Below are 15,223 nucleotides of genomic sequence, written 5' to 3'. Positions count from 1 at the left end.
TAGGTCCCTGAAAGCTGGGAGAGTTGTTGTAGCCCCCATTCTTCTCTGTAGGGGAACCCTGAGTCTTCCTGTCTCTGGATCTTGGAGATGAGGGTGGCGGGCTCTGTTTTTCTGGTCACCTGTGACTGCAGAATCTTCCTCCTCTCTGTCACAGTCATTGTCTTAAGCCAAGGACATACCATGTCTCTGGGTTGGAGGCCGGAGGAAACCTGATTTAACTGGTTCTTCCTGTTGAAGCCAGACTAAACAACATCCCAGGTGCTGCTTCCGATCACTCCTCTGTATCTCCTCCACGGGCTCTTCTCCACAGGGGCTTTGACTACCCTCCGTCTGGCACCCATCACTGGTGAAGGGAACCACATGGAGCGGATATGCAGAGGCCCTCTAGCACTAGGTTGTCCCATGTATGTACCCATATTTTAATGGGCTTAGATACTTTAAAAAAATAGTCTCACTTGTTAAACTAAATAGTATGGACAACATTAAAACAAAACCAAGTCCCAGGCACGGTGACACACACCCAGTACTTAGGAGGCTGAGGCAGAAGGCTTATGGGAGGTGGGGCCCAGTGTAACCTATGTGGTGAGACTCAGTCTCCAAATTTTTAAAATAAACCATTTAATTTAGTTAAGTAATTAATATATTCATCTAGTCACCCAGTGTCATTGGGTGTCTGTGTCTTCTTCCAGAGTCTAACTGAGCCTTTACAGTCAAGGGTATCCAGTGTTTTCCCTGCACAGTCAGTTTCATTAAATAGACTTTAGATTATGCACATATATATGTATACAAATAAACAGACGTGTACATATGTGTTCCATACCCATATGTACATATACACACATGTATTCCCTCTCTTATGATGAGAGTGTACTGTATGGTGGGCACACAAGGGTTTTTTTTGTTGTTTAATGCAATAAATAATTTTTATTTTCTCTATATATTTATTATTTTGGTGCTAGGGATCAAACACAGGGCCTTGAGCATGACAAGTGAGTGTTTTTCTACTGAGTCATGTTTCCAGCCCTCTTTATGGATGTATACTCTGTGAATAGAGAGACCTGTTTATGCAAGTATATCCTGTACTTTGACCATATCGATATAATAAATGCATAAAGTAATATGTATATTATTTTATACATCTATATAAAAATCCAGGATCCACAAATGAAAGAAAACATTCAGTATTTGTCTTTTTGAGTCTGTCTTGTGTTCACTTAATCTGTTGATCTCTAGTTGTGTCTATTTTCTTGCAAACACCATCATTTACTTTTCTTTATTGGTGAACAAAATACCATTTTGTATGTGTATGTGTGTATGTTTGTATGTGTGTGTATGTATGTATATATGTGTGTGTGTGTGTACTACATTTTCTTTATCCATTCCTCTGTTGACAGAACACCCAAGCTGATTCCACAACTTGACTATTGTGAGATGCTGCCCTAACATGGATATGCAAGTATCTCTGGGGTATATGGGTTTGGAGTCCTTCAGGTATTCAGGAAGTGGTACAGCTGGGTCATATGGTAATTCTATTTTTTTTTTTTTTAGTTTGCTTTTTTTTTTCTGAAGCGCCTCTGTATTAATTTCTATGCTGGCTAAGCTAATTTATACTCCCAGTGACTACACACACACACACACACACACACACACACACACACACACACACACACTCCTTTATTCTTGAATCCTCAAAGGACTTTATGTTTTCTGAACGAGAGCCATTCTGACTGGGGTGAGATGAGATTCATTGTTGTTTCGGTGTGAATTCTGGTGGCTGAGGAATCGAACCTTCCTTGAATGCCCGTTGGTCTTTGGTACTTCAGCTTCTGGAGCTGTGCTCATTTTCTTCGTTTGTTGATCGTGTTGTTTGGTTTTCTAGTATTTAGTATTTTGAGTTCTTTATATATTCTAGCTATTAATCTGCTGCCACAAGTACAGGTGAGAAAGCTTGTCTCTCCTGTCAGGTTTTGTTTTTGTTTGTTTGTTTGTTTGTTTTTACTTACTTAACTGTTTCTTTGGTTGCACAGAGGATTTTACATTTCGTATGAGCCTGTTTTTCAGTTGCTAGTATTGATTCCCATGCTACCAGAATTCTTTTCAGAAAGCCTTTGCCTAAAGCTGTATCTTGAGTGTTTGGTTTGTGTTTTCTCTAGTCATTTCAGAATTCAGGTCTTTCATTAAAGTCTTCGTTCCAATGTTAATTGATTTCTGTGCAAGGGAAGAGATAACTACCCAGTTTCATTCTTCTCTATGTGGATATCCAGCACCATTTGTTCACGAGGCTGTTTTCATTCCAATGTATGTTTATAGAATGTATCTTTGTCAAAAATCAGGTAGCCATTGTTGTGTGTGTTTATTTCTGGATCCTCTGTTTTATCCACCGTGTGTGTGTGTGTGTGTGTGTGTGTGTGTGTGTGTGTATGTACCAGTAACATGCTGTTTTTGTTACTATGGCTCCATAGTGTATACTGAAATCAGGTTTGTGATGCTTTTAGCTCATTCTTTTTGGTCAGGGTTGCTTTGGCTCTTAGGGATCTTTTGTACTTCCAAAATTTTATAATTTTTTTTTTAGTTTTGTGAAGAATGTTAGCAGAATTTTGATGAGGATTGCATTGAAGCTATAGATTACTCTCAGTAATATAGCCAGTTTCCAATATTAAGTCTACCAATCCATGAGCAAAGGAAGTTTTTCCATATTCTAGTATCTTTGATTTCTTTCTTTGGTATTTTAAAATTAGCAGTGTAGAAGTCTTATTCCACTGTCTTGGTTAGATTTAGTCTAAAGTTTTATTTTTTAAAGCTATTGTGAATGGATTTTTAAAAACTTTCTTCCTCAGTATGTTCATTATTGGATACAAAGTCTGCTGACTTCTGTGTCATTTGCCTCCTGCCCCTCTGCCCAGTATTCATGGGTTCTAAGGGCTTTTGGATGCATTCAGGAGGGCTCATACATGAGATCATGTCATCTTCAAATTGGGATAGTTTTACTTCTTTCTGATCTGCATGCTTTTTTTTTTCTTTCTCTTGTCTCATTGTTCCAGCCAAGACGTCCAGTACTATGTGGATTAAGAGTGGTTCTAGAAAGTAGACGCCATTATTCTGTTTCTGGCTTTAGCAGAAGTATTTTTAATTTGTTGTATCAGGTTGACTGTAGGTTTATTATATATGGCTTTATTATGCTGAGATATGTTCCTTTCATTCCTAATTTCTTCGTGGTTTTTATCATGAAGAGATGTTGGATCTGTCCAAGGCTTTTTCTCTATGTGTTGATAGAATCCTGCAATTTCTGTCCTTGAGACTATGGCTGTGTTAAACGTGTTGAATGCACTTGCTGAGCCGTTGCTGCCTACGTGAGTGAAGACAGCTTGATCGTGGTGAATGGACTGTTTGATGTGTTGATAACTGTGGTTCACTAGGATTTGTTGAAATTTTTTGCACCTATGTTCATTACAGAGATTAGCCCATAATTTTCTTTTTTCTTTTTTGTTCTGTGTAGTAAATGTTGTTGGCTTTTTTTTTGTAAACTCTTTTTGCACTTTTGCTGGGCCCACCACCCAGTTCCCAAATAATCACACAGAGGAGACTTATTATGAATGTTCTGCCTTAGCTTGGTTTATTTCTGGCCAGCTCTTTAAAAATTATCCCATCTGTCTTTTGCCTCTGGGCTTTTACCTTTCTCTATTTCTGTGTACCTTTCTTTACTTCTGACTCCGTGGCTTCCTGTGTAGCTGGGGGGCTGGCCCCTGGTGTCCTCCTCCTTTTCTTGCTCCTCGATCTTTTCTTCCCAGATTTCTCCTCCTATTTGTTCTCTCTGCCTGCCAGTCCCGCCGATCCTTTCTTCTGCCTGTCCTTTCTCCTGTTCAGCTCTTTATTAGACCATCAGGTGTTTTAGACAGGCGCAGTAACACAGCTTCACAGAGTTAAACAAATGCAACATAAAAGAAGGCAACACATCTTTGCATCATTAAACCAATGTTCCACGGCACAAACAAATGTAAAATAAAATAATATTCTACAACAGCTCTATGTTTATATGGGTTTGATATCCAAGCAGTACTGGCTTTTGGTTTTATATTTTGAGACAGGGTCTAAGGTTTCTATTTGTTTGTTTTGTTTGGGTTCTGGGAAATGGTCCTCATCTATGCTAAGCAAGTTCTCTGCCACTGATCTATAGCCCAGTCTCATGCAATATTTTGTTTATTCTTCCCCTGGCTGTTTTATGGAGTATTTTGAGGAGTGTTGATGTTCGTTCTTCTTTAAAGGTCTGGTAGACTCAGCAGTAAATCCCTCTGAGTCTGTGGCTTTTTTTTTCAGTTGAGCAACTTTAAAAAATATATTATTTCATATTTGCTTTGTGTATTTAATTTTTACAACTCTTTGGTGGACAGAATGTTGTTATTGTTGTTATAATTTGTGTGTGTTGGTGCATGTACAAGCATATGCACTCATGTGCATACCACGTGAGCACAGATGCCCTTGGGATCCAGAAGAGGGCATCAGATCTCTTAGAGCTAGAGTTCCAAGTGTGAGACAGCCTACAAGGTACTGGGAACTGAACTCAGGTCCTCTGCAAGAGCACTGGGTGCTTTTACCCACGGAGCCATCTCTCCAGTCCCCTAATCCACTTTTCTAACATAGTTTATTCTTTTCCATGGTCTCATGAATGTGTTTACTCCCCTCCGAGTATAGAGAATTCCCTCAAGTGTCTTCTGTAGTGCTTGTATGGTATTCATAAATTCCTTTAGTATTTGTTATACAAGGTTTTTCCTTGTGCTTCTCCATCGATTTTGAAGGATAGTTTTGCAGGATATAATAATCTGGATTGGTAGGAGTTGTCTTGCAAAGCTGGAACTACATCTTTCCATATCCTCCTGGCTTTTAGAGTTTCTGTTCAGAAATCTGTTGTTATTCTCATGGTTTGCCTTTTTATATGACTTGATGATACTCTCTGTGACTTTCAATGTTGTTTTGGGTTTTTTGTTTGTTTGTTTGGGCCTCTACACTCACTGTTTTAACTATAGTACGATGTGGGGGGGGGGGGGTGTCTACCTGAATGACCACCTAGCTTCCTAGATTTTCTGCTTTGACTTTTTTTGGGCATATTTTCTTTTAAAAAAATCCCTTTATTTATTATAATTGTGTGTGCATATGATGCATGTGTGGGTGCATGCCACAGCACGTGTGTGGAGGTCAGAGGACAGTTTTGTGGAATTGGTTCTTTCCTTCTACTGTTATGTGGATTTTGAGAATCAAACTCAGTTCATCAGACTTGTGCAGCAAGTGCCTTTCAGACATTTTGCTGGCTCTATTTCTTTTAAAAATATTTTTATTAGTCTATAGTAATTATACATAATAATGAGTTTCATTAGGACATATTCATACATTTATATAGTGGTCATATCTACACACACGTTATCTTTTATCTCCCTTCTACCCATTAATCACATTCTTCTTCCCAATTAGCTTTTCTACTGGTGTGTGTCCCAGTGAGTTTCATTAGGGTTGTTTACAGGAGCACTCGTGAGGGCTTTATATGTCAGCACTTATCAGTGTCTATGCCTCTGAAGAAAGTATCTTCCCCACGCCATCTGCCATTAACTCAGGGAGGGGCGGGGCCCCATCAACACCACTTCTTCACCCCCTGCTTCCTCTGACTCATACGTTCTTTCCACCTCTGCTTTCACAATGCTCCCTAAGCCTTCCAGTGCAAGTATAGATGTCCTGTTTATGGCTGGGCACTCACCATCCATTTGTCCTCAGTGCTTTGACCAGCGAGTCTCTGTGGTCACCACTGACCACTGTAAAGATGGAGTTCCTTTGACTCAGGCTGACAGCAGCATTAATCTGATTGTGGGCTTTCATTTGGACATTTCTTCCCCAGCTTCTAGAGTGTTCGATTTTTGTGAGTGCATTGCCTATGCTCTTGGCTGGTGAATCTAATTTTTTTAATTACTGAAAGACCCGAGGAAGTCTGTTTTTGGGAGAAAAGCTGGATATCACCTTCTTATGAGGGACACTTTGGGAGAGGATTTGGGAGAGGAGAAGCAAGGAGCTGTGAACCATGGTAACTGGAGGATGAGGGAAGGAGGCAAAGCCAATGGCAAAATGAGAAGCAGGGCTGGGTAATGTCGCCACCCCTCCCCACAGGAGTTCCAGAACCCTGTGGGGAGGCCACAGCTTCCTCAGAGTGGTTGTGTGGCTGGAGGCTTGGTGTCCCAGTGTATTCTCCCTCTCAGAAAAGGCAGATGCACCCTGCTGACATCCAGGCATAGATGTGGTTGTTGTGGACATTCCTGGCAGCCAGAGCTCTGATCTGAGCTGGATTGCTTCCTCAGGCTCATTCTAAAGGTAGACTTCTCAAGGAAGAAGTTGGCCTTTATTTATTATTTTATTTTATTTTTATTTTTTGGTTTTTCAAGACAAGGTTTCTCTGTGTAGTTTTGGTGCCTGTCCTGGATCTTGCTCTGTAGACCAGGCTGGCCTCGAACTCACAGAGATCCGCCTGGCTCTGCCTCCCGAGTGCTGGAATTAAAGGCGGTCGGTGCCTTTATTTTTAAAATGCTTGAAACCGTATTGCTAAATCCTGAAAACTGTGCTAATAGATGGCTGCTGTGAGTAGCCCAGAGGCCCATCTTATGGGCAGAAAGATGAGCCAATCCCACCGCAGTTGGCATTAGTGGTCTCAAGATCTTGTGCTGGGAAAGAAACCACTGACTGTTTTACGTCCTCTCGCTGACATGGACAGGTCAGACATCCTCTAGCTAAGGACTCATGCAGGAGGTGTCCACCCAGTGAGCTTAGGAGGCTCGGGGACGGGGCTTCAGGTTAAGTCAAATCGTAAAGGGAAATGTTCATTGTTCTCTTTTCGGTTCCTGTGTCCCATGTCCTTCTTAGTCACAGAGAAACCTCCCAGCCGGGTGTCAGGTGTCTGGGAAGCGCTACATTCGGAAGGATCAGCCCAGTCATGAGGGGGGCCAGACCTCAGGCCGGAGCTGGGAGCAACACCAGCTCCAGTTCCACAACCTCATCTGGTTTGCTGCTGGGGGGTTCTTTTAGGGAATTTCTTCAGTCCTTGGTGAGTAATACTTTAAGAAAATAAGGTTAAAAGGGAGATGGTTTCCAAAAACTTTGGGAAGTGACGCTCTGGTTGTCATACCAGGTAGTCTTCATATGACAAATGGGTAAAAAAAAAAAAAAAAAATCTAGGAAATTGCACACATCCTTGAAGAGCAGCCTGTGGGGGAACATCCTGTGGCTTATTTCTGCAATTCTTAGAACCTTCCAAGTGACTGAGGCTTTGTCTGTAAGCAGAAAGTAATATAAATCTGCTGAAACAAGCATTTCATTTTAAGAGAAGACCATTGTGTTTCCATTTGGGCACAGCCCCAGGTTCATCCCAAGGCTTAGGCTCTATTATTATTATTTTTTTTATTGAACCAGGAGCTGGCTGGCATGCCATGTGCATTTTTATACAGCATAGCTCATTGGTGGTGGGGCAGCATTCTACCAATATAGCTGTGTCCATCCATAATCAACCACCTTCACACCCCGAATGCCACCATATGGTAACAACTTATTGTGGGTGTCTGGGTTGTTCAAACATGACTGCAGGAATCTCCCTACCCCAGAATCAGGTGCCTGAGTTGGTTCCATAGCCCAAATGGCTTTATATGCTACAAGAATGTATTTATCACTGTTCAAGAGGCTAAAGTCTAAGGTTATGATGCTAACATGCTGTGTTCCAGGGGTCCCTTCTCTGAGCTGCATACTGCCAACTTATTTTTGTATGCTTGTATGATGGAAAGAGTACTATAGAGCATGCTGGGCATTTCAATAAGGAACAAGCCCTACTCCTCCCCCACATCCACCCCAAACCATTGGGGGTTAGGGTTTCAACATATGACTTGGGGGATGATGGAAATACTACGTTCATAGTCCCACGTGCTCTAGCCATTGGCATTGTCTCGCTTTCTGCCAAGTGGAGTGGCAAGGTCCTAGAATGGACGTGTACCTGGATGTTAAAGTGAGCAAGCGATCCTGTGGATGAACCTCACCTGGGAATTTACCCCTCTTTCTCTCACATCTGACCCGTTCCTTGCTCTCTGCTTAGCCTCCCACAGCGGGACTGGATTCTTCCAGGCAAGCTGACTCCCTGCCCTGGGAGCTAAGATTTCCACACTTTAGTTTCATTCTTGTTTGTGTGTGGCATTCTGGGCCCTGCCTGCAGGATAGAACCTGACAGAGCCACCCTGGGGGGACCTAAGGTGTGAAAGAAGAGAGGCTAAGGTGGGCATCTCCCTTGGAGACACCCCCTTGGGGTCTTTACGTGGACATAGCTGCCCATGTGACCTTCCAGTCCCCAGGGCCTTTGGAGCCTCACAGAAGGTTGGCATAATCAGGACTTGGATTGCTGGAGGAACAGCGTTAGATATATGCATAAAGAACCAGTTTCTTCCCAGGAATGGAGAACTGGTGTCATCATGGTCTGGCTATGGTCCCTAGATAGTTGATGTAGCAGCTACCCGGGGACTTTCCACTGCATGAACTCCACCCTTGAGACTATGCTAATAGCTCACCCTGCCCCTGCATAATTCAGATGTGCAGACAAGTGCAGGCCTCTGGCCTGGAGAGAGCAGGGAGAGGGTTACAGCACCCAGACACATGTGGGGCCTCTCCTCTGGATGATGGGACCAAGAACCCAGGACTGAGTGGTAGAGACCTTCCCTCCCCAGCTATCTGCTGGGCCAGCACCCTGGTCCCAAAGGAAGGCTCATTTGGATTCCCTATGGGCCTCAGTGGGGAGTCTGATCCTTGAGAAGGAGGCAGCTCCATGTGCTGAGCTGGGAGTCAGATTCCCAGGCCTTTATTGATGGAAATGTTAGGTTGAAGCTCAGATCTGGAGGGGGTGCAGAACCTATCTCTAGATGGCAACAGCTATCCAGAGCATTGTGACTTGAGAAGTGTCCCTTGCTTACAGCTCTGAGACACAAGCCTGAGGGGTCCTTTCTTTGGAGATGAGGTTTCCATTCCCTCCTCTGTAAAGCACTGTGACCACATGGTTTACCTGCAGGGTTTTCTTGGTAGGTTGATTTGGGGGTTTTGGTTTTATTTATTTAGTGTATTACTATGTAGCTTAGGTTGTTCTTTCTCTCTCCCTCCCTCCTTCCCTCCCTCCCTCCCTCCTCCCCTCCCTCCTCCCCTCCCTCCCTCCCTCCTCCCCTCCCTCCTTCCCTCCCAACCCCTAAGGGTTGATCCCAAGGCCTCAAGCATGCTAGGCAAGCACTCAATGGCAGCTACATCTCCAGCCCTGTCTTCGAACTCATTTTTCTGCCTCGGGCTCCTTGCCTGACTTGAGGTAACTTTTCTTTTTTTTCTTTTTTTTTTTTTTTTGGTTTTTCGAGACAGGGTTTCTCTGTGTAGCTTTGCGCCTTTCCTGGAACTCGCTTTGGAGACCAGGCTGGCCTCGAACTCACAGAGATCCGCCTGGCTCTGCCTCCCGAGTGCTGGGATTAAAGGCGTGCGCCACCACCGCCCGGCGAGGTAACTTTTCTAAAGCGAACATTCACACACCTACACACATTATCATTACCCTACCAAAGTGTATGGATCAAAGATGTTTCTTACCTGCTCTTCTAGCTTCTGTGAATAAAGGGAAAAGGATTGCTGGCATCCCCCCAAGGCACCCTTCACCACAGGGACCACGAAGGAGGGAGAGTCTTATGGACCAGGCCTGGCCCCATTGTACCAGCATTGCCTTCCCCTCTTAGGACCCACTTACCTGTCTGTGCCCCTCACAGCCAGGGCACCTCCAGCTCCGTCACCCCACCCCTTTGATTCTCCAATGTCCGACAGCATTAGCCGCCCTTGGGGGAAGGCAGAAACTCTGGTTCTCTGTCTTGACTTTTTGTGAACTGAGCTTGATGTGAGGGGTTCTGAGGGGACCCTCCGGCCCTCTGTGACTTGAGTTCATGTCTGGGTCCCCAGACCCTGACTTGTCTACTCAGTCTTGAGAAACTAACCCCAGCAACACTTCCTCTGCTGAGGTACTTCTGTCCAAGTGACTGTAGCCATGACTAGAGGTGGCTTCCTGGTCTCCCCGGGGCCACATTCTTCCTGTTCCTGAGGTTAGCGTCCCATGCCCTTTTATCTACCCTCCTTCTCATGGTCTATTCCCACGTCCTCTCTCCAGCAGGTACCACAGGGTCAGAGCTTCTCATCTTGGCCCTCTCAGCGGGCCCTTAGCTGAAAGAAGGGAGGTGGAAACCCCCTTAATCAAATGAGGACACAAGGTTCTGTTTCCCAAGCCTAGGGCCTGAGGCAAGAGAGAAGTCAGTGGAATTGTAGCCAGCAATCTGTGATGCACACCTGTCTCCTCTCACGTCCCTCCCTTTCTTCTTCAAACCCCGCCCTGGGCTGGGGGTGGGGCGGTACCGAGGAAACAGCAACATGCTCGTGGTGAGATCAGTTAGCAGGAGCAATTATTCTCACACGGCAGGTACCATGTCGGACAGGGCATACCTCACAGCAGCCTGACCAAGAGCCTGGAATCGTAACCCAGCGGTAGAAACCACTGCCCACGCCTGCCACATCCATGGCACTGGGCTGCTCATGTCTGTATCTGTCTCCAAAAGGTGACCCTTAGCTGATGGTCTCACCTCACTAGAGAGACCTGATGCCTTGCCTTCCCTTAATAAGCCTGGCCAGAACCCGTGACTGACCTGGATGTCCACGAGCCTGTGTCTCCCGGCAGGAGCAGTCACCCACAGCCCGATACAGAGTCAGGCTTTCTCTCACTCTTTTGCCTAGCTTTGGTGACCACCCCATCCTGTTTACCTCGTCCCTTCATAAACAACTTCCATAAGGACCTGTCTTGGGCTCTGCTTCTAGGAATCTAACCAATAACATCCCCCAGTTTGCAGAATAAGACATTGAGATTCCAAGAAGCTGAGTAACCCATGAAGTCTCACAGCTGGTGCCCACCAGGCAGAAGTCCAGGCCAGTATCAAAAGATCAAATCGTATAGCATAATATGAATAATCAAAATAACAATGAAAGATTATCTATATATACATAAGAAATAGCAAGTACCACCATAATGAGAAAAGAACACAGTAAAGTTCACTGCGTTAAATGTGAAGGCTTGAAGTGATTTAGACTCACAGGAGCCATCAGCTTAGGAGGCTGAGGCAGGAGGATTGTGAATGTGAGGAGCTTCTTAATGAGAATGTCTCAAACAAAACAAAACAAAAAAGCTAACTAAATAAAAGAAAAAGCAAAATTTCGAGAAAATATCACATACAACTGTATACTATACTAATTTAAATATCCTGAAAAAAATGAGCAATTATTAAAAAAACAGAAATTGCTAGACATTAATTAAAAGTAAGTGGAAGACAACCAATACAATGAGAGACATTTTTTTAAAAGATTGGTGTGTTTATTTTATTGTGTGTATATGTGTGTGTCTGAGTGGTGCTTCTGCATCCTGGTAAGAGGGTGCTGAATCAATAAAAACTGGGGTTGCAGGTGAGTGTGAGCCACCTGCAGAGGGCACTGGGAATTGAACCCAGGTCCCATGGAAGAGTAACTAGTGCTCTTAACCACATTCAAACATACAAGCCTCTGGGGGGCTGTTCTTGTTCAAAGCACCACAGCCTTCCTCCACAATGTTCCCAGAGCCTTAGAGTTGTGTTGGGAGTTGTGTTGCAGATGTATCAATTAAGTCTGGGCACCGTACAATCAGTTGTTCTATACATTTTGACCAGCTATGTCATGGTCTCTGTCTGCTGCAAAGAGAAGCTTTTCGGGGTGACAGCTGCACTCGTCTGTGGGTATAAGAAGTATTTAGAATGCAGGGAGGAATTATGCTGGTTTAGTAGAGCACACATGAGGTCAAAGCTTTTCAAAAATTTGTGTTTCTTTAGCAGCCATGACTCATCTAGCGATGTCTTTCGGGTCGCTGCTTCATGTGTGTGCATCATAATCCATCTCCTGTTGATGGACCCTGGCCTTTCCCTCAGTTCTCAGATGCAGTAGCAGGAGAGCAATCACCATTCTTGTCTGTGTGTACTGGAATGCTGACAACCTGGATTCCAATCCTTGCGAATTGGGGCAAGCTATTTAGCTTATTCCTCTGTTCCCAGCTGAACGACACGTTGTGAATACTCACCGTGAAGGCCGGCTGGTGAGCATCCCCTGTCCCTGTCCCGAGTCCTGTCGCTACGTCCCAAGGATAGTTCAAACATTTTGCAGGACAGCCTGTGTGCCCTACTGCCTCCTAATAAGTGTAAGTCACTAATGACACTTTAATTTTTCTGCCACACACACTGACAGTGCTACAAAGCAAACGCTAAGTGGAAGAGAGTTTGGCTGTCTGCGTTGCCGAGTTCCTGTTCTGGTTTGGATTCCTTCATGAGCAAACCTGGAGATAAACACAGCTCATTCACTTAGGAGGTGGTCCCAGCAAGCACTCTGGGGACAGGAAATGGAGGCAGGGGAAGTCAGGCATCTCAGAGGCCTGTCATTGGTCAAGTTCACACTATGGGTAATGGGAGCCTGCCTAATGAGAGGGAGTTGGGTGTTTACATATCAACTCTCAGCATCCTTTGCCTAAGGAAACAAATTAAATCCTTGGCCTCCAGCTGAGACACATGTGTAGGTAGTCAGATGTGAACCAGGTACATGAAGGTGAAGCTGGAGGCCTGGGAGGGGCCACAGGGTTTTTAGGACATCCTCCAAAAAAAGGAACCACAGACTCACCCATCAGTGGAGGACAGGCAAGTTTGTCTCAGCCATCCACTTCAGAGAGTGTCAATAACCCCTGGGGCCTGTGACCATGTGACTGGGGTAATTTACATGTGATGATAATTTACAGACCTTTTCCCTGGAGTACTTTTAATAGGTCTCTATCCACAAACGTAAAGCAATACATGTATTTGTTTTCCCCTAAATACTGTCATTGCTTGTCCTTGGCGGTATTCTTGGTGTAGTTGTTAGTCTTTTCCATGTTTTGTTGGAGTCATTGGTCGATTAGGAAAATCAGCTGAGTCTCATATGTAACACCTTTTCCAGAGTGTTGCTTTCATTTTATCATTGACTTTTTTCCCCAAATAGAAAATTAGTGGATGATAAAGAGTGTTTCATTGTAACATATTTTTTGTATGCATTGTTTTCAGTAACTTTATTCAGGTGCGGAGCACTTCATTATGAAAATAATCAGTCTTGCTGTGAGCATTCAGGGACCAGTTGTGTGTGGGCAATATTTTCACATCTCTTGGGTCTAGACCTAGGAATGGCATAACAGGGTTTATGATAAACTTCCAAACTGGTTTCCAAAGTAGTGGTATCATTCCTGCCAGCAATCTATGAGAGCTCCAGTTTCTCCAAATCCGTATCAACCGCGTCCATCTTTTTCCTTACAGCCAGCCTATATGGGTGTGAAATGCTGTATTCCCAGGTTTGTGAGCTCCAAGCAGCTTCTTAAATTATTATTTATTACTACAGAGAGAGAGAGAGAGAGAGAGAGAGAGAGAGAGAGAGAGAATTTGACACGGGGAGCTCGAGGACAACTTTGCAGATTCACTCTCTCCTTCCACCTTTACGTGGGCTCTGGGAATCAGACCCAGGTACTTGGCAAGCACCTTTGCCTGCTGAGCCATCTCTCCAGTCCTAAGCAAAACATTTAAAATTCACTTAATTAAAAATAATTATTTAGCCGGGCGGTGGTGGCGCACGCCTTTAATCTCAGCACTCGGGAGGCAGAGCCAGGCGGATCTCTGTGAGTTCGAGGCCAGCCTGGGCTACCAAGTGAGTTCCAGGAAAGGCGCAAAGCTGCACAGAGAAACCCTGTCTCGAAAACCCCCCCAAAAAAAAAAATTATTTAGGAGCTAACAATGGGCTCAGTGCTTAAAAACCTTGGTTGCTCTTATAGAGGATCTGAGTTAAGTTTCCAAAATTCATGTTGGGAAGCTCACTAATGCCTGTAACTCCAGCTCCAGGGGATCTGAAGCCCTTTTCTGACATCCAAGAGCACCCTACATGCATGTGCACACACACACACACACACACACACACACACACACACACACACAGATAAATAAAAAGCAAAATAACTCTTTAATAATTGTTCTTTAATGGACTGTGGCGGCAAACACCATTGACTAGTGAGTTTTGTGGGAATATGAAGCTCACTTGGGCTCTATGCCATTCCTTTGGTCATTGTTTTCTATTTTTAACCCAGGTTCCTTACGTGGTAACCACTCTAGAAGATGTTTGACTATATTTGGAAGCTTTCCCAACCAACCGCTGCCTATCCCCCAAGCGGCCCTTTGATAAAATTGCCTTAAGTTCTTCTTAAGTCTTGTGTGTTCCTGTGAATTGACTCCAGGATCTTGTGGTTGCTAAATACATGCACACATGCTGTACACAGAGCCGCAGCCTGAGCCCTGAACTGTCCAGTTCTAACTGAAAATGCCTTGCACTGTTGCATTTACTATAGCCACACATCCTGTTTGCCTTTTTTTTTTTTCCAAATGACTGTTCTTGTCATCTCGTCAAGGACTCGGGGGTGGCCAGATGGACTTTAAGTTGCCTTCTGCCTGACGTCAATGTAGAGATTTTTTTCCCTTCTACTTTCTGTGGTTACAGGCAGGTGTGTCTTAGTCACTTCGTGTGGCTGTAACAGAATATCACAGTCTGAGTGTCAATTGTTGCTCACACTCTCAGAAGCTGGGAAGACCCCGATCTGCATGCCAGCACATCTGCTGTGTGGTGAGGGCTCCCAGCCCCTTGCTGTGTTTCCATGGGGAAGAAAGAGACAGTGACTTCCTCCATCGTCTTACAGGGACACCTGAAGATCCACCTCACAACTTCCTTACACCTCAGTAGCCCCATCTCTGAGTCGCCGCACTGGTGTTTTGATGGCACCCTGTGCATTGGGAAGAACATTAACTTTGTATCACAGTAAGGTGTACTACCATGCTCAGGCTTCACTCTCCCGCTCTTCTTTTAGACAGGGTCTTGCATAGCCCAGGCTGACCTTAAACTCACTCTGTATCTGAGGATAGTCTTGAACTCCTGACCCTGCTGCTTTCACCTTGCAAGTGCTAGGACCTCACACATGCACGCATCACCATGCTCAGAACTTTCTGATGATTAAAACCGTGAAAGTAACGCTTTAAAGTAGGAAGAAAGAAGGGCACAAATGCTGACCTCCTGGGGACTT

General features: G+C 44.4%; 1 protein-coding gene across 1 annotated transcript in view; it reads left to right on the top strand.

Moving 5' to 3' along the window:
• The window catches only part of Nlrc5 (NLR family CARD domain containing 5), an 81,077-nt gene that overhangs the window by 2,724 nt on the left and 63,130 nt on the right, over window positions 1–15,223 (top strand). The gene's annotated exons all lie outside the window — the stretch shown is intronic.

Source organism: Peromyscus californicus, unplaced genomic scaffold, assembly GCF_007827085.1.
Source record: "Peromyscus californicus insignis strain IS unplaced genomic scaffold, ASM782708v3 Scaffold_8__1_contigs__length_139910024, whole genome shotgun sequence".
In the NCBI taxonomy this organism is placed as follows: domain Eukaryota; kingdom Metazoa; phylum Chordata; class Mammalia; order Rodentia; family Cricetidae; genus Peromyscus; species Peromyscus californicus.
This window is presented reverse-complemented; position numbering and strand designations above follow the sequence as displayed.